The following is a 20,127-nucleotide window of genomic DNA, read 5'->3' as shown; positions in this document are numbered from 1 at the left end:
CAGCAGCAATTACTCTCCTTTCTGACTAGTCCTTCAAGGAAAATCTTTCAGATCTGACTCTCCGGGGGCTGAAATCAATGCGGGCGTTAAGCAATGTGGCTTGGCTATTTGGATAAAATAGGCTAGTTTTGATAGTAGGGAGTCGGAGGATAAAGGGATTTCTCTTTCTCAGAATTGGGCAAAGAATAACAATGTAAAAAGCTGGACCAAATAGCTAAAGCCAATATCTTCCCCCGAGGCTTTCTTTCGGTTCCTTTGTAGCACATCAACATAAAAGACTTAAACTCCAGTTTCTGAAGGTTGCTGAGTGGGAGGGTGAAAAATAAAAGAAAAAAGGAGTTCACAGCTGCAGCCTCTTAGGAAATTGTGGTAACAACCTGTCATCCTTGGAGTCGTGGCTGATAACGCTTCTGTGTGTCCTTGTGACTGTTGGTCTTTATCTAAATTATCTGCTGGCACGTCTGAAACTTAATGATGCCATATGACACTTTGTACAATACAGTCTCTTTAGCGTCTTCCCCCTCTCCCAGTACTCAGGAAGGCAGCACGGACAGGAGGAAAAAAATGCTTTTTCACTACATTTTGCTCCTGGTGTGTTAATCCTCTCCAGCCCACTGAGCTGCTCAGTCTGTTGGCTATGTTTGGGCATTGCATGAGAAGCTGGTGCATATACTTTCACAGTCCTGCAGACATACCTGTCCTTATTGTGTATTCTGATAATTTAAACTATATTTGGTGTCAAAAGGAGAGAACATATACAAAAACGCTTATTTTAATATCTCCCATGCTAAAGACCCATTCCCACTGGATTGGCATAGGGATATGTGCTGCTGTTTCCTCCCAAAAGGTGATTTTCCCAGGAAATACCTGCAGTTTCCATCCCAGAGCAGGGCGCAGCTGTTTGCAAGAATCGCAGACAGGGCAAGATTCCCGCAGCCCCTCCCTCTGCACTATTGCATTGCTCATGCCTCTCTTTGCTGCTTTTATTCCTTATTTTTCATTTTAGTGGCCAGGCTGGGCCTGGAGACTCTGGATGGGTGACAGGGCGGGTGGACAGAGCCACTCGTGACACAGAGAGTGATGAACCTGCACTCTGTGCAAGGAAGGGGACCGGCGAAGACAGCACCCTGCACCCACAGAGCTGCTCCCAGGCACCGGCTCTGACTCCAGCTTCCCTGATTTGCGGTAACTTTTCTTAGCCCTTCATGTCACTTGTCTGGATCTTGATTTGATTTACAGCACACATGCTGCCAAGCTACCTGAAATACATTGAAAGAAGCAACACAAATATCCTCACAGATGTGACAACAAAAGGATAGAAAAAGAAAGAATTCCCTGAAAGGGGAGGGGAAAAAAAAAAAAGGCAAGGAAAGAAGAAAGACTTGGATATTTTGTCAGGGATATTTGATGAGGATTTTTTGAAAGAGCTTCTTGTTTTAATAACGTCTTTGGTTAAAAGGAAAATTTGTTTTAAGAGTAGTTCTTCTACTTCTTTTCTCCAGAATTAATATTCGCCCATGAAAAAAAATACAGCTTCCACTTTGCATGCTAATTTTGACTGCTTATTTCCGCTCCCTTTAATTTTTTTATGAAATTATACCTGGGTCCCTGTAATCCTAAGTTCAACATGAAGAAGGAACCTGAATGCTACTGCAAATCTCCTGCTTGCTGATTTCCGAAATACCTTATGCAATACATGACTTGGAAAGAAGCCACACTTCCTTCAGTAAAAGAAAGAAAAAGCAAAACAGGGCAAGTCTCCTTGCCTCCTGCTTCCAGAGAAAAGCTGGAATATTCAAAATCTAAAGGCTCCAGTAAGAGAAGTTGCTAATGAGTAAATTTTTAAAAATCTTGTTGTATCTAAATAACGTCCTGGGCTTTGGCAACTTGTTTCAGTACGTTTTGGGTTTTGTTGGCTTGTTTGGGTTTTTTTGGTTTTTTTTTTACCATCAGCAGCTGGTGGCACTGAATTGTATCTGTTCTGGAATTACACCACGGCGTGGGGTATGTTGCCACAACAGGAACAGGATTTCAAGGTGATGTGGGCTCTCTCCTCAGGGAAAGTTTTCCCACAGCTCATGTCAGTAGTTCACAGAAGATGGGGGCTTATTGCAGGAGAGCTCTTGGCGAGCCCTGGAGACACCCACTCCGGTCATGTCACCCATTGTCCCCGGTACAGTTTCAGGATGTTCCCATCACAGGTCAGATATGGCTCCACATTTGCCAGGGAGATTGTTGGTCTGTTTATTTACTAGCAGGGCACTGCGCAAGAGACACCAGGCAAGTGCTGCCCGCCTCCCAAGGTGCGATTTCTCTCCCTGGGGACGTAACAGCCCCGGCTGGGAAGAGCAATCAGATGTACATTGGTTGTGACATTGTGCTTGAATCAAAGCTGTGAGTCAAGAAGTATAAAGCAATCTCTGTCACTCCTTTCCCTAGGAGAGAATTTTTCTCTCATTTAACTGCCCCACACTTTTGCAAACCTTTTCTCTCACTAGCATAATGCATTTTTAATGAGCTCTTCTACAAAGACCACAAGGTAGCTCTGAAGCCTTAAGCAGAGACCATGAAATTTTTTATTATATCTGTAACTTTTTTTTTTCTTTTACTGCACAGAGAGAAATGCACTACAGCTCTGAGCAATAGTGACAGGATGATCCTGGGAGAACAGAAGACGAATCAATGGGTAAGCAGTTCCTTTAAGAGTAAAAAAGGTGTTAAATTAGTCAAGCCTTGTGCTGCTTTGAAGCTCATGGGCATGACATTTTCAATGTTTTTATTACTTTTTTTTTTGTGTTTGAGCTACTGCTTAGTCAAGTAGATAGTGTCAAATCCTGATAAAGCAAACTCCAACATCCTAAAGTCAAATGATGGTATAATGCAACATGCACAAACCGTGAGCTGTTTGATTTTTTCCCCCCGCCCCCTTTTTATTCACTTAGGATATTTTTTAATACATCTGAGAATTTAACCATGTCTGTCACTGCAGTTTAAAAACAAGCTGAGGTAGTTACTTAATTAATTCAAAATGATTGGAAAAGATGAAGACAACTTGTGATTTCCGAAGCTCTGTATGTGCAAGACAGCCTGTATTTCAATCTGAAGAAATTTTGCTGTAATGTTCTTCATCTTCTCCACATTTTGATGGAAAAATCAAATTGTTTTGATACTCAGTGTTTCAGATGAGATATTGCCTTTTCAGGTAGTGTAATTTCAGCTGTATATCACAAAGTGTAATGTTTTATTATTCTGTCTTGCTTAGGAAAATCTATTCTTGCCTAAATTATTTCTGTGCCACATCATCTTGAAGTATTTCAAAACAGAGCTACGTGAAAAGCTCCTCTTGAAGTGTTTGGCTGCTGCACTATAGACTTCTGAGCTCTTGTCGCTATAGGATCTGAGCACCTTCCAGCAGCACATTAAAAACCACGACTAACATCTGCCATGTTTTTTTTGCTTTCACATCCTCCCCTCTGGGGAAAATGCCTGTGCAGTGACGTGCCCAGTTTTGGTCAGGTTTTTCTGTATGAGATTGGTTTGATTTTTAAGACGGATGCATTCTTCTGAATTCCAGCAAGAAAAGGCGAGATGGAAGAAACACAAGCAGCACTCGATTGCATGCAGAAATGTTTGTAGTGGTCCTTGTGTGTGTATGGGGAGGGGGGTGTGTGTTCAGCTTTCTCAGACTACTCTGGAGGAACTGCTAACCATACCGGGATTTTTTTTGTGAGAGAGAAACAGAGCTGGACTTTCCTGAAAGCCAAGAGCAGATGTGCTCATTGCTAAATTGCAGCAAGTGAAGTTGCAGCTCGCTGGAGTCCAGCCACAAGTTAGGGACTGGCCCTCAGAACAAAGCAGCATGCCCTTGCTATAGCAGAGGATGAACGGAAGGGTTTCTTCTAGCAACTGCTGTGTGAAAGCTTTGGACTTGGATTCACGCTCACTTGCGGAGGTTTGTGGTTGTCCAAAGGGAGGCTTTTCTGGCTGAGAGGTGGCAAATGTGACACTGTTTTAGAACTGCTGGTCCTTGTGCAGGAAAGGGCTGACTTCAGTTTTCAGGAAGCCTGAAACTTCAACTCTGATGTGCAAGCCCCATCCCCTTCTGCTAGCTGAGATGTCAGTAGTTAGGCTTTATTTGCATCGCTAACTATTGTGATTGCTCACTGTTAACTCATCAAATGAGATGAGAGGATCTCATTAGAAGGATCTGCGCTATCTATTACCAGTGCTGCTGTTTCAAATGAGACTCATTTTGCGTTGGAATTTAACAGCACCGAACAGACTGGATGGAGGCTCAAATAGTTTAATTGTCCTGAAAGTCAACTCAATTTGCCAGAGGAATGAGGAGCTTTAATAGAGTCGACGTTAAACCACTGTGGCTATTCATTTTCACTCTTGCATGAGAGGTGGCCAGTTCTCCAACCACTGGCAAATGGATGCACGGCTGCTCTCACCTCCACCAGCAACATCATTGCTCTCTTGTACAGAAGTCACGGCTCAGTCCCTCGAAGGTGATAGTCAGCCACTGGCATTGCTGTTCTGTAAAATGGCGTAACGCACAAATTAATCTGAGCTCATTCCTAAATCCAGTGCTGCCTTACTGAATAAGCTGGACACAAATTACAAGTGTCTTTTGTCCTTTTCAAAATCTCAGACACAGCTGCCAGTACTCACTAGTTCTGGAATAACCGGTTCAGAGTTCAGACCAGCGTTTTATGATCAGTTCTGCAAAAAAGGCAGTGTACGAGGTAAAACGGTTCCCTGGTTCCTAAAACTGGGAGATCCCAGCTTCCTAAATTCTCTGTGCAATATCCAAAGCAAATATTTTCTCAGGATCATAAGTTTTGTTAGCTTCTTTAATTTTATTTCTCAAAAAGCATGTAATGACTGGATAGCTGGAGATGATGGGGCAGAAGACTCTATCAGCACAGTTATGAGGCAGAATGTGAACATTTTTGGATAGGTAATGAAAGGAGGAGGAGACTGCCCAGGGCAAGCAATCCTTAAAGACAGGGAGAAGAGGAAAGACAGGAGTGAATATAAAGGCTATGCAGGCACAGGCAGAATTTGGGATCAAACTTACCATAAGATTAGCAAGAACGGGTGCATTTACATTGCACGTAATGCACAGATCAGGGGTGGTGGTTGGCAGCCTCCTCCGTAGGGAGCAGGAAAGGTGCCCTCTTGTTTTCTGTCTTCCATCTCAGGGGTCAACTAAATGTTTCCAGGGATGCTTTATGATTTCCAGCTGAAGAGCACATGCTGAGCTTTAACTTATTCTCTTGGAGTGACTCCTGCTGCCTCTCAAGTGCTTTAGTGTCTATTGCAGAGCTTCCTAGACTACACTGTAAACAATAAATGGTTAAAAGCCAATGAGGAAGGAAATTGCTGGTTAACTAATCCTAATCAAAATTGCCCCTAGATGACGTGCAAACTCTGAGCCACCTGTGATGGGCACCAAATTCTCTTTAAACTCAGCTTTAGATGCTTTTTATGTGCCCTTCTCTTCAGTATTTTCACGTGCCTGTTATTTCTGCTGCTATTTGCTACTGCACAGTTTGATTCTTCAGGTCAGGGGACATTTTGTCACTGACTGCTGCACGGGTAGGCGCAGGCTTCAAAAGGTGGGTTTTGTTGCTGTTTCTTTTTTTAAAAAAAATCCTTATTAGCAGAAAAAGAAGCTAAATTTGCAAACAGAAAATGGTAAGAGGAGAAGCACGTGTCTTCTGGTCATGATTATGCTAGCAGAAGCACATTGGCATAATGAAGGGGTAATTACTAACTATGCTGGGTTCTGTTTTCACACATTTATGACGATTAGGCATGGGAGCGGGCAGGTTGTCACTGATTTTAGCAAAGCCCTTTAGCAGGCACAAAGGAGCTTAAATGCAGATGGGAAACAGTTCATCCCTTGGAGCCCACCTCTGCATTTCCAGCAGGATTACATTCACTGATCAGCAGCAAATGCACAGCGTGGAGTTGCACAAGCAATGCCTAGTCATTGTAATTCTTCATGGTAGCAAAAGAGGCAAACTGGTAAGTATTAAAATACTGGGAGCCTCAAACCCAGCAGTTGCAATATCAGAAGGCTTTGTATCAACTTAGCTGGCCTCTTGCACATGCACACAGGGTATGAAGTCTTTCACCCAAGTTTAACTTGTCTTTGCCTTGGTTCCTGTACAATGCTCCCATGCAGATCTGTAGTTCTCAATCACAAAACCTCCAGTCCCATGATCTGTTGGCAGGATAACTTTGTCTGAGGGACAACGCTGGGCAGCAATGCTTCCACGGGATAAAAGACTTCCAGCACTTGCTCTGGTTCCAGCTCTTTAATACAATATTGAAAGGCACGTCCTCGTGCTGCCACTGAGCAAACTTGAAGGCCAGGGACCTCAAGCCCACACTCCCTGCACAACCAGAGCCTAATTTTTCAGACCTGTCATTAGCACTGGGCAGCCTCTTGGCACTCAACTTGAAATGCATGTTTTCCCCTTATATGGGTTAAAACTACCGAGGCTGACTATTTTCAGTGATTCAAGCATGTACATCTCATGATCAGTCTTATGGATTTGCTCCAGATTTTGTTGTGCTAATTACCATTCCAGGTGGCTATGAGTTAATTAGTAAGCTATGTGTTTCAGGGTGCAGCATAACCGTATATAAATAAATCGTTACTGAATAAAGAGCGCACAGATATAACTTATTTGATGATGTGGCAGAAATGCTTTGGCTTGCGCAGGACAACTGAAATGTATGTATTATTAGTGACCATATGTGTTCTTTACATTAAGTGGCTTCATCTGGATTTGGGTTTTGGAGATCTAGGAATAAGGGGCTTGATCTGGAGTCATTGGTTATTATTTATAACGGCCTGATTTTCATCTCCGTAGTTTTTAGGCCAGCCTGTGCTTCATGAGATACGATGATCTTCCCTCAGCTGCTAAAAGGGAACCTGTTTGGGTTTGGACATCTGGGAAAGATGATGCAAAGCCAGCAAGATCTCCCGTTGGTAAGGTGCCACCAATATCTTCTGGCCTTGAGCAGCAGTCCAATGTCTCTCAAGTGTTTTATTCCTATTTGTCATCCTGAAAGGTCGCCTTAACACACAGATGGCCCCTGTTCAAAGAAGCATGAAGGAAGGCAGCCAGAACGTGGGTGGCAGCCATCCCCCAGATCGAGATTTTTTTGTTGCCACAAAGCAGGAAGCAAAGCATGTGTTTTTTGCTCCTACCACCAAACCTGCAAGCGCCTTCATTCTGAGGTGCCTATCCCCTCCATTGGTATGTCTGGCCCTGAATCTATTGGCTTTTTCATTCCTCTCCTCTGTCCCCATGAGGCCAGGTTGCAGGGCTGCATCTTTCCCTTGCAGAGCAGTGCTGGTGCCAGGGAAAGAGTGGGATGAAGGAGGCAGAGAGGATCAGCAGGGTGTGTGCAGTGACTCTCACAGAGGCAGTTTGGCATGTCGCCACCCATGGACACCCACCTCGGTGGGTTCAGGAGCTCCCTGTGGATGGGCAGGTCCGTACCGCATCAGTAGCATCCATCCCATCCCTGCAGCCAGGTCTCTGTGACCACAGCAGTACGTTTCTGAAGAGCTACAGAAGGCTTTCTGGCGTTAAATTTTATCTTGCTGAGGTATTTGTTGAGGCAATGCCCTACTCAGCATCCAGAAACACAGCCTGTGACTCTTAACAGAGTTCATAATTTCAGCAGTGCTTACGAGCCTTCAGATTGAGTCTGTTCTCTCACCAGAGTCATCATTTACTTCAGCATAATTTTTTTTTTTAAATTCATGCCCTCCCCCCCCACCCCCGCACAGACCTCACAGAGATTTTCATGCATTTAAATGAAAAAGCTGAACAGTTCCCTTTTCTCGTTCACATTATGCAGCATTGCCCTTCTCTGTACTTTATCCTATTTCAGAGCTGTCATGCAAACAAACCCAACTAAAAAAAAAAAAGTCATTAAAGAAGTGTGCATCCTGTCAGCCTTCTGTCTCAGCTCCTTCTCTCACTGTATGTGCGGGGAGAAATCCCTGCTCCTGCTCGCCCTCCTCTTTCAGGTGTTTTCACTTCTTTCCGAGCTGTGATCCAATATCTCCATGGCTCCCCAGGGCGCTCTGGGCAGCTCCAGTTGCCCAATAAACCCCTGCTCCCTTTCCCCCCACACGTGTAGTATTTACTGTTCCAGGACCATGGAGCTACTGTTTTCTAAAGCATTTTTATGTTGTCTTCCTCAATTACTCCAGAAGTAGGAATTCTCTTTTCCTGTAAAATCTCTCCTGTCAAGCACACTATACTGCTAGGACACCCCCTTTTCTTTATCCACCTGAGTATATCTGGATGAAGTAGTCATTGCATCTCTTTCCTCCATCACTGGAATATCTGATTGTTTTTAATATTATTTCTTACTCTGTTTTATATCATCTGAGTCAACTTTCGAGGAAGACTCAGCCATAGGCCTTCAACATGAATTAATTTCTTTTATTATTTTTTAAATTTTAGATTATTATTACTTTTTGAATATGACTGCCAGTCTGGCTTATCTTAGCCACCTTCATCATGCCAAAAAGTCACACTCTGGTAAGCCTGCCCCTTTTCATGTCACTGACTTTTGATCGGGGACATTTGGCTATGGTGAACAGTCATTCTTCTGCAAGGTAAGCAGCATGGGTTCCCATTGGATTGTCATGTTGGCCACAGAAAAGAAGTCCTCTTTAGCAGAGATTAAACACAGAGAAAGTGCATCCAGCTCTGGGGTTTATGGTGGACAGTTGCTGGTGGCGGGGGGCTGTCAGCAGGAAGCATCGTTTGTTCTTGTTCTCAGCACGAGTACGTGGCACTTGTTATTGGCTCTCCTGGGCAACAACCATAAACCCATCTCAAACACACCTGAAAAACCTCCCTAAAAGGGGAAAACCACAGGAAGATGAGAAAAAAAGCTAATGAATATCCCAGGAAATGGAAATACGATGGGGTAGGGCTCAAAGAGCAAAATGCAAATTGTTCCTGTAGAATGAGTGAGTATCTTGTCCTTGCTGCAGCTGAAGCTCTTTGTGAGAAGATGTGGATGTTGGTGTAGCTCTGGTGGGGAGCTTGCACCGATCACAGATGGAGAGAGCGAGAGACTCTGGAGCAAGTATGGGACAACAGGTCAAAGCTTTCACCTGTAATCCTCTGGTCTCCCACAGAGACCCCTGATGGCCAAGAGACTGCCTTTTCCAAAGAGGAATATGTTCTGGTAGCAAGACCTCCAGTTTGTGGTAAAAATAAGTATTACTTACTTCACAGGCCTGTGGAAAAGCACCCTCCTGGACAGCAGGAGACCAGCAAATCACAGGTATGAAAGTGGATCTGCCAACTTCTATGCAGAACATCTATCAGTGAATTTAGGCTGCCCCATCTTCCCACCTCCCTAGACAAACTTTGGATTATCTTGATTTTTATCCACACGTGGAAGGTGAAATGGTCTAAATCTTAATGATTTGTGGGATGGGGCTGCTTCTCAGTTTCAATAAATACATTAGCCTCTTTGTCAGTGAGGAGTAAAGAGCTGTTTTGAATTCATGGTGCGTTTTTAAAGTTTCTTTCAAAGATTACTTTTTTTTTCTCTCCTCTCATGTATCTTAGAAGAAACCAGCCTGCCAAACTGCTCCAGAAAGCTCTTCTGAGATAGAGACATCCATCTCTGTGTACGGTCTGTACTTGTGAAGCATAGCACAAAGCCCTTTTTCCATTTAATCCATATTAATTATCTCTCTGCAGCTCCTCTATAGTTTCCACTCAGCCCAGGCACCAAAACATATGCGGCTGCATCTCGAACAAACCGGAGCCTTTCACTGCACACCTGGTAAGTCAACACTCCAAAACCAAAAATAAATAAAAAGGTTTACTGCTGAAGAATAGAGGCTCTCCACGCTTGAAAACTGAATGCCTTGGGACTGTGGACTAAGGCAGATATTTTTAGTGCCATCAATATCTTCTGGAGTTGATATCTCCCAAGACAGATGGTTGTTTCCCACAGAACGTTGTCAAATGTTTGCTCAGCCAAGATCAATTTTGTTCCAAGTCCTTTCCCGCCTTCTGGTGAAATATATTTCACTTGCCAGACAAAAAATTAAAGAAACAGCATGAAACTGTGTCACTCTAGCGGGATTCTCATTCCCATAGCTCCCCTCTGTCCTTTAGCCATGTGACTGACATCTCTCTCGGTGCCCATGGAAGAATAGATGTACTCACGGTGGAAGCGTGATGCCAGAAAACGAGGGCTCAGGTCTCATGTCAGAGGCTGATTTCCTCCAAGAGCTACAACAAGTCACTTCTCAGCCTGGCAAAGGGTCTTGCTGCCACTCTTTGCTGTTAGCTCTCCTAAAACCGAAGAAATCCTGAGCTCTTATCCTGAGCACCTTGAATTGATCTCTTAAGAAAATGAGGTGCAAGGTGGAAGGAGGAACAGAAGTGGTCCTGAGGAGGAGGCACGGAGAGGCCAAGTTGTGTCCATTGCTCGGCAACAACTGCAGCATTTCTTTCAATTACAAGCCCACATGAGTCTGGAGACATGGAGCCCATTCGTGGTGTCTGGCAGCACACCGGACTGGGTGGATTTTCAGCTGAAATTAGGGGGGCAAAGGACTTGTTAAAAGATGGCATGGAATGTATTTCCAGTGATGCCCTATTTGTAAAAAAAAAAAAAAAAAAAAAAAAAAAAAAAGTTTCTTTTCTTTTCCTTGCTGGTTTCTATTTTTAGCAGAGCCTGACTTGTCACAGTGTAAGAGACAGTGTTGTACTTTCCCAAAGTACAAGCTCCCTTATAATGCCTAATTGTTAAAAGTGAGAAATTACAGCAGCCAGTGCCAGCAGCAGTTTCTGAAACATTATGATGATTCCTTCCTGTTACGCTTTTGCTTGTTGTGGCTGTTTAGGCTGAAAACTGTTAATATGTGGTTGTTTTCTAGCTAGGACGTTGGCAATCCAGGATCAGTAGGGTTTCTCTCGTCTTTATCGCTTCATACATAAAAATAATTCTGATTTGGTTTTGTAATTCTAAATCCTTTTGAAAATACTACAAAATCAAATTCTTTCTTCTGCACATTGAAAGGTAAATTGGATCATCCAGAATATTCTTTCCATGTTGATCATAATCTTTTCTATTATGGTTTCAGAGGCAGGTGAGGCTCTCATTGGAAGGGAAATCAATGCTATGATACCCAAAAATATTTTTCATCATTAATTTAGTTGTGAAGAGTGATCTATTCACACCAGCTTGACTTCTTAAGCAACCCTATATCCTCAGACTGCTTTTGTGGAAGAAACCTCCTAGTCTTGGTATTGTGCCTCTTGTTTGGGAATTGCCTGGGATTCATTAATATTTCAGTCCTACATTTTCTTAAGGATTACAGATTCCTGATCCTTAACTCATGTAAGAGGCGTTTTCTGCCTCCTTCTGTGTCAAACAAGCATCTTTGCCATTTTCAAAATACTATGTATATATAAACATATATTACATACATATTGTCATGATTTAACTCCAGGGTTACCTGTTAAACTGTCTTTATTTCAACCCATGAGTTTTCTCCCTTTTACCCTTCCGATTCTCTCCCCCGTCCCACCAGGGGGGAGTGAGTGAGTGGCTGTGTGGTCCTTAGCTGCCAGCTGGGGTTAAACCATGACATATATATATCCAACTTACTACTAAATTGCTAACCTGCAGAAATTGCTTTCTGTTACCTGGCAAAGTCACGTGCAAGCCTCTGTATAAAGCCTTTTCATATTGGGAATCTAATTGCCCATGTGGATTTTTTTTTTTTTAATGGCAACCTATCAATGGAAGCAAGGTTTGCAGCATCATATTGGCTCCTGGGAGAGACTAGATGTGATGGTAATCAATCATTTGGTCTGCAGCTGGGTTTGGGACAACCAAAGCCCTACACTCTTTTAATAGGCGTACTTGTACAAAGAGAAATAAAGGAAATGCAACAGTTCCATATACAAAAACCAGAGAGAGGAAAACATACACAAGCTGGAGGGGCGATGGTGTTGATTATTAAGCCTTATTTTATCTCTGTTCCTACTTAGCGGTTGGCTTCCCTCCTGCTCTGTTTGGGAGCTTTCTGAGCTGCTTTAAGCTGTAAGGAGAAAAAGCTCTTGCTTTCTCCTTAAGAATATTCATGTGCAAGGGCCAAGCTCCCGCTCTTACATCTTTGCTCTGGAGTTCATCTCCCAGATGCATTAATTCATGGAACAGAGGTAGAACATCGTCATCGTTAAGATCCAAATCAAGCTGCCTATCCTGTAAAGGATCCCCCTGCCTGAAGCAAAACAGAACTGTTAATGCATTTTTTATAAACAATGCTGTTAAAGATGCATGAAAGATGTGTTGTAAATATTAAAGTGGAACTATCTTTTTTTTTTTTTTTTCCTTACTCCATAAAACATAGCACAAAAACCTCCAGGTCAACTTCCTTCTGATGGAAATGAAGCCAGAGCCTTTGATTTCAAGAGTTTTGCCCACTTCCTTTGCTATAGTATTACCGTTTCTGCAAGAGCTCTGAAACAGCCCTGTTAGGATGTTCGCAAATGTGGCAAGTTCAATTATGGAACTGTGCAGTAGTCAAGTTATAAAAACACTTGAATGTGAACTGAGCAATTACAGAGAACATTTATGAATATTTAAAGAGATTTTGTAGTCTCCTAAATCTTCTCCCTGACCAAGGCTGTGGCAGGTTTAACACATAGTGAGGCGCTTTACTTGCTTATCTCCCTTGTAAAGGATGCTGGCCAAAGGCTGGGTGCAGGCTCTGTGTTGCAGTTCTCTCCCAGCCACGTTGCCTACTAGGCTGTTATCCCACCTAGTGGCTGCAAAACGTCTGCTCTCCCTTCGCACAATATGCCTTTTTTCCATGATACTGGTGAAACAAGTCAAAGTTTGATGTATTACTTCAGTTAGCAGTGAATATGCCCTGAAATGGCTTAGTCAGATAGTCAGATGTACGCCCTTGCCTTAACTGCGTTACACCAGGGACGGGTTTCACACTTCGATGGGTATTCACATCATCTAAATTTATACATCAAATATAGATGCCTGTCTAATACAGACAGCTTTCTAGTGTAAGTATTCTGTATTACTCTTCTTTCTTACGTTTGTATCTGGCCCCTAATTTGGGCGCATCGAGATGATGTAAATAAGCCCCTTCCTGTCCCTGCTTGTGGGGCCAGCTCAAGTTCCCCTAAGTCCCTAATGGCAGTCACAGGAGTGAATTTTATCTTCTCTGCTGTCCATACACAGATGTCCACAATACACTTATACACTGTCCATCCACTTCACCATCTGCCCAACTCTGGTCTGTCTGAAGCCAAAAATAAAAATGCCGTTGCTCTCCAAAGAAGCAGAGTTCAGGCCAAAATTTTGAGTTTATAGAAATGTTTTATTGAAATAAGGTGCCTTTGAAAAAAAACTCTACTACTAATCTCCTTGAATCGCATGAAAAAAATCCATTGAAACATATTTTGATGACAACAAGAAAAAAGAGGACTTGCTAAAGCACTGCAAGAAATTTCCTACAATTGGACAGGAATAATGTTTATGGTAAGCCTTCAAGATGGAGTTCACCTGTGAAATCCTTTATTGCTTCCTTCCAACCTTGCTCTTCACCCCTCTATTTGTGTGTCACATTTTGCTCTGTTACAACTTTCCAAAAGTTGCTTTATTGTCAAAAGAAGTGGGATCTCTCTCCCCTCTTAATTCTTTAAGTCCCTGCAGTCCTTAAATGCATGCATGATTCGCATTGACTGGATGGTCCAAATCTTTAGGTTGTCTCCTGTACCCAGAAGAACCTGTTGATTCCTTTCGTGATCTTTTTTCCCTTCTTTTGATGTCAGTCTTGCTTTGTGAGACTGAAGAAAAACACAAGGGTGAAGGCAGCTGAAGTTCCCAGCATGTCCCTGAAGAGTGTCCACTGCTCTCTGCAGAGCAGAGGTTTAATAGTGAAGGTCACCCTAGTAAATTAATGATGAATCTTTATCTTTTTATACAGAATAAATGCCACCTCTTCAAAATGCATTAAAAAAAAAAACACATTCGTAGAATACAAAAACATTGTCCTGACCATTGTTTTTTCTAAATAAGTCTCAGTATTTAATTTCATTTTCATTGAACAAAACATAAGAAAAGGAGTTGCTTCAGCCTACTGATGTTTATTTAAGTGAAAGCATTCCCACCTGTGCTGTCTATCCCATGTACTGGAAGAAAATTTTCCCTAATGAAAGTGAAAAAAGGCACAAAAAGCTTGACACATACTTTGGTTTTGTTTTGGTTTTTTTTTATAATTTGGTGATGAAATGCATTTACCATCAATACCATACTCAATTTAACAGTCAGCTTCTTCATGCAGAAAACCTATAGCTCCTCTCTCCATGAGCTGCTTGCAGCGTGCAGCCTGGGAAGCTGTTTCCCTAGGCTCCCAATTAGCTGCCGACCCAAGCTGTCTTGTCTTTTCAAACTGGATCAGATATCCATGATTCCTTTCATATGTCTCCCTGCTGCCTGCTACACTTTAATTTACATTTCCAGCAGTATCCTCTACAAGTGATCTGCCTGCCTGGTTATACCATGGAAAGGTTTGCCTGAGCCCACTGCGGGGTTCAGGCACCAAAGCTGCTGCGACCTCCGACCGCTGCAACTTTTTGTCTCCAATTTTCCTAGGGCTGTGGGATGCTCATGCAGTCCATGGATGAGAGGGATTTCCCATGCGCGATGGTACCTGGTTGCAGTGGTGGGGCCAGGGCAGAGCTGAGTGTGGTGTTGGCTTCCCCACCGGGCTGCAGGTCAGTGTCAGGGCACAGGCATCCCTGGGCAAAAAATTAAAGGAAATAATTTTTTCAAATTTCTACTACTGTATTTCATAATTTTTGTTATTTAAGTCTTGTGGGCAGCCATTTGCTATCTCAAACTTATTTCTAGACAAATTCTGTAATGAACTCCCACTTAACTGACGATCAGCTTCTAAAAGTAATTGCTCTGGAATTAATGATGCAGGGTGGGTTTTTTGTTTAATTGCACTATCTGTATACTTAGGTACACCAGACTTATCAGATCAACTCTTAACAGGATCATTTGCTGCCTCCCAATAATACTTTAGTCTAAGATCATAATCCTCAGACTAAAATTAAAGCATCACCTTAAACCTGCAGCAAAGACCAGCTTCACGCCTGTTGCAGTTGATGCTGCCTGTGTAATAGCATATTTGGCCCGGTATTTTGAAACCTGTGAACCTTTAAATATACCTGAAATGCAAAGAAACAGGCAGGAGGAGTAACTTCCCTCCCTTTGCTCAGCCGGGAAGGCAGAGAGGAATTTCTCTTTGCACTCAGGAGTTTCCTGTGCTGTAAAGAGTTCATTGTTCTAGTTTCCCTCTAATAGTAACTGGATTATAAAAAGGTTTTTTGGTGCTTTTAGTGTGCTTTCTTTACGGAAAAAGAATTTGCAGGCTGATCCGCTTTCAAGTTCAAGCCAACGCAGGGTCCAGGCACGGGAGTCAAACACGTACACAATCAAGCTCTCTGCATTTTCTTTAACACACAAGGAAAACTATTACAGTTCTGAAGCACTCTGCTTTCATCTTTTGCATGGACTACATAGCTGGGGATAACGAGGGAGATGCCTGAGAAAAGGAGCAATTACAGTTAATCAATAATCCTCAAATGGCAGCAATTAAAATTCTGAGAAAAGTATTAAAAAGAAAGCAGGCAAGGTAAGGGCAATTCATCCATCAGCCATTCAGAGCGTTTTTGCAGAACTCAACTTGAAGAAAGGAGGAGTTTTTAATTAAATCATCATCTGAGGACACCATTGATCCTTCATGTTAGACAATTTAGAGTGCAAGAAACAGCTTTGAATGGCCATAATCATAACAGATGTGTTTGTTTTCCCCAAAAATGAGCCCCTTGCCTGGCTATGTAAAAAAGATGATTCTGCTGAAACAAGATGGGAGAGCTCTGTGCTTTTAAATGATCTAATTTCCATCTCCTTAGCTGAGTTAATTTAGTGCAGTAACATATGTATTTGTTTCCAAATAAAGACGTTTGTAGATAGCATTTTCTGTATCACTTTATCCCCTGCCTCAAGAAGGTAAAACCAGCGAATTATGGTTCAGCGGGGCTCGTGTTTGCATGACACGAGGAACTTGAGCAGCTTGACTTGGGAAGTGCTTTTCCCCAGCTCCAACCAGGGCACAAATTTCAGTTTTAGTGATTCTCAACAGCCTTTTGGAGGCTCAGCCCTGGGGGTCCCCCCGTGACCCCATGTGTCTTGAAGGGGCAGCAGAGGTGGGTGCATCCTTAGAGAGGTCACCTACTGTTTTCAGAAACGATGGCTGATTTGGGGTGTTAGCTTTCAAGGCTGCACAGGTGTTTGCTCCCACTCGCTGATGATGAAGAGGGGCTCCCAAATTACTCAGCAGCTGGCCAAGGCTGGGGGAAAGTGGAGCTGGGGATGGACTTGGGGCTGCCCAATCTGCCTCGTTAGCAGACTCAAGTGGCCTCAGGTGGTGGGCTGGGGCATCTGCAGGTTTTTCCCTGGGAGGGAAGAGTGTGGCATCTCCGCAGAGCCTGGAGACTCACCCGTGTTGCAGGGAGCAAGCCCAAAGGGGGTAAGTTTTTTGGTGTTTTTTATTGTGTGGTGGTTTTGGTGGGGTTTTTTTAGCATCTTTCCTTTTGTGGTAATAGAGCTGATGGTTTATTGGGTTGGAGAGCATGAACTGCTGTGTCTAGGGCCTGAGGTAACTGGAGCGCTTTGCCAGGAAACGTGAGCGTAACCTCCTGCGCGTTAAAACCAGTGGGACTCAGCTCTGACAGGGCCTTGTGTAATTAAAAGCGTTGTGGTGAGGATGTTCATGTCAGGCTTGGTGCTGGAGTTACGCTGCAGCAGGCTAGTGCAAACTGGGGGGTTGGCTCAGGTGGATGACTGGCATCTCTGTCCCCCATCTCCCCAAGCCCCTCAGAGGCAGACAGTGGGTTAGAGATCTTTCCTTCTTTTTATAAAATATCTGCAGTGGTATCAAAGCTGGTGAGACTGCTCGCAGGAGAAATATTAAGCATTCATGCAAGCATTTGCAAGGTGAGGTATTTGACCTTTCTCTGCCTTGATTTCCCTGCCCAGCCGTACAGCGGAGCAGTTACACGACCCGCTTGTGTCAGAAGGGGAAGGTATTTGCAGTGTCTATCTCTAGCTGACTTGGGACATGAAGGACTCTTGGGACACATACACCTCTTTTTCTTGTATTCTGCACCTGTATTAGATGCCTGGGGCAGCCTGAAGGAGACAGTATGAATTGCCGCATCTGTCCCCTTCCTCCCCAGTGACCCAAACTCCCAGCTCCCAAGCTTTGGCCAGGGAGCAGGTCCTGCTGTCAGGGGACAGGCAGGGATTACGCACCAAGCACCTCCCTTTTCTTTCCTTGTCCAGCTGCTAAATAGCTCCAGTAGCTCCTCCTGCAGTATCCCTCGTACTCGGAGCTTGAGCTGTGGAGCTACCAAAAACAAGTATCCAGCGCTGCTGACATACAAATTATGAAGCATTTGTTTGTGCTTCTTGCTTTGCCAGAGCACACAGCTCTTGGCATTGACAGCTTGCCTCCGTCCAAAACACTAAACTTTAATCTAATTAGATGAGCTTTTCTCCCCTTTGAGATGCACCTGCCTCAAGTCCTATCAGATTTTGCTGCTGGCTGCCTTGGGGCTTTTCCAAGGCTGATGAGGAGTGAAGAGCAGGATCCAACTGATCTTGAGTCCCGTCTCGTGCTTGTAGGCAAGAAAATGTCTTCTCTGAAGACCATGACCAGCAGTACTTCAGAAAAAGACAGAAGATGCTCGCTTTCTTTCTTTTTTTTTTCCTTCAAGGTTTCTGTTGGAGCCTCTCTAGTTACCAACCACTAAACGTTCCCCTGTGCTCTTTGATATTCTCTGACTCCTGTATGTTTGCAGAAAGGAGAAACTGAACCACTTACAAAGACAAACTGATAAAAAGAGGGACCTCTCCGTGACAGCTGATGTCCTCATTATCTGAGCTAAGTCAGACTAGGAACTACAGGACGATTTTCTTTGTCCTCTTTCTGACCAAAAACGTGGTGCCAATGTCTACATCCTGAAGAAGTAACAAGAGCAACTGGTTGGCTCTGAGATCCCAAAACATGTAAGCACATGTTTAGCCTTAAAAAAAACAGAATAAAATCCCTGAGATTTGGGGTTTAAAATAAGTTTAAGTGACTTGTTTGATTACAAATCACTAATGGCAGTGAGGCAGGAAGGATGTGTAAGGGCTGGCTGCAACACGTCCCTGGAATTGGCTTTGTTGGAGGAGCCGAGTCTGGACTAGGAACTCGAAGGCAGTGGTTGTGTGCAAGGACAGATCCCAAACAGAGGTAAATGAAGCCAAGAAAGCTCTGCTCGGCGAGTCTGGTCCAGGAAATCTCTGGCGCTAACATCTTTTTGGAGTCCTTTAAATGCCAGCCCCTTAGGCCCTGAAACAGCTAACTGGAGGAAAGACGAGAAGACCCAGGAAGCACCAACAGCAGCAGGATGCAGTGTGTGTATGTGCATTTAACGCTTCCCGGGACTTAGTCTGGCTGATATAAAATTGAAATATAGGGGGGTTTGTGGCTTCTAATTTAGCACTGAACAGATGTGGAACTGTTGAAAGTAAAATGCCCACTAAAATTACTGTATTTCTCTCGATTCACCATAACAAAATTACTTTCCTTGCAAAGCGCTTGCTTCAGAAACACACCCGAGGAAGCACAGCCACTGTAATAACCAGACTATAGCGAAGGAGCTCACGCTTGTTTCCTCAGTGCAGGCAAAACAGCGTTTCAAGACCTGCCTCGTGTCTCCACACTCCTCCCCTTGCAGCAGGACAGAGGCAGGCTGCTGAGGAGCTGCTAAATCTACACGTAGCTGCTTCTTCAGTTCATCCTTCCCTCCCTTGGGGGGAAAAAAGGGCATATGGCTTAAAGATCACCCAGGGTGTCTAGCGTGAATCTCCAGCTTGAATCTCCTGCAGAGGGAGAGCAACTCTCGGCATACATAAACCCCTCCCCACTCGCGCACGTTGTCATTTGTTGCTCCAACGTGCTGGCCCGCCTGCCCTCTGGTTTCTCCAAAGAAGCTCACAAAGACCCAAAAGGCATCAAAAGAATGATGACTCTTTCCACTGTGTGTGGGGTTGGTTTTTATCGTCTCTGGATGAAGCCTGCGATACGCTCTCAAAACACCATCAGTGATGCTCCTGGGTTTCTCCTCTTCCTTTCTGCTTCGGTGCAAAGGTTAAAGCAAGTGCCAGGTTTGCTTATAACAGGTTTAAAAAGGAGCAAAACTCAAAGGGAGCCTTGCCAGCAAGCTTTGCTTTCCCACCCAGCAGGGATGAGCCGTGTGGCAAATTGTTTGTTAAATTGAATCTCGCGTTCTGCGCTCCAGCAGAAGCAAAACAAGAGGTGCCACAATTACAACTTCATTCCCTGATTACCTGCCTCAGCGTGGCAGCAATAAGCATTCACAATTTGTCACTGCACGGCCAATTCATCTTTAAACTGAAACGGCATCTTAATTGTATCCGCTAATAGTTAGCTTCAATCAAAAATCACTGTGAGTCACTCCAGCTAGACTAGCTGGGGCTCCTAGCGCTCGCTTTTGCTGGTTAAGGGACTCAAATGAGATCATTGTGTTTTTATTTATGTATACAATCAGCGGGGGCGGGGGGGGGGGGGCACTGGCAGCCATATAAACTCTGGGGCATCTTTATCACTTGGTATTAAGCTGGGGAGACAGGACAGCTGGGATTTATGGGTTGGTGCGTGCGGCTCCTTTTTATGGCTTTTTACATGATTTAGGCAGAGCTGGGTTTGTGGATGAGGGGGGGTGGGGAGGGTCTTGGGTTTTAATTTTGCAGTTCCTGTTGATGACAATAGTCATAAATTTCAAGGTGTTTTGTGGTGGGGCTTCAGCTTTCAATTATTGATGTAGAGTTTGCAAATGTCAGCAAGCAGAGTAAGAGCAAACCCTTTTTCCAAGGCAAACCTTTGGGCATGAGAGTCTGCAAAAATTGCCTGATGGATGTTAAACCTCTTTCCATTTTGTG

General features: G+C 43.7%; 1 long non-coding RNA gene across 3 annotated transcripts; it reads left to right on the top strand.

Annotated features, from left to right (window-relative positions):
- The first annotated feature begins 2,558 nt into the window (after positions 1 to 2,558).
- On the top strand, positions 2,559 to 10,725 carry LOC142081125 (uncharacterized). 3 transcript variants are annotated; one of them, XR_012673249.1, is made up of 6 exons: positions 2,559 to 2,686; positions 6,891 to 7,009; positions 8,505 to 8,659; positions 9,044 to 9,339; positions 9,765 to 9,849; positions 10,188 to 10,725. It is a non-coding gene; the product is annotated as an uncharacterized LOC142081125 (long non-coding RNA). The 3 variants fall into 3 exon arrangements; XR_012673250.1 differs by lacking the exon at positions 2,559 to 2,686 and adding an exon at positions 7,093 to 7,280; XR_012673248.1 differs by lacking the exons at positions 2,559 to 2,686; positions 6,891 to 7,009; positions 8,505 to 8,659 and having other exon boundaries at positions 8,971 to 9,339; positions 10,170 to 10,725.
- Positions 10,726 to 20,127: the final 9,402 nt, after the last annotated feature.

The sequence above is a fragment of the Calonectris borealis genome, chromosome 3, assembly GCF_964195595.1.
Source record: "Calonectris borealis chromosome 3, bCalBor7.hap1.2, whole genome shotgun sequence".
Lineage (NCBI taxonomy): Eukaryota > Metazoa > Chordata > Aves > Procellariiformes > Procellariidae > Calonectris > Calonectris borealis.
Note: the sequence above shows the minus strand (reverse complement) of the source record. Positions and strands in the feature narration are given on the sequence as shown.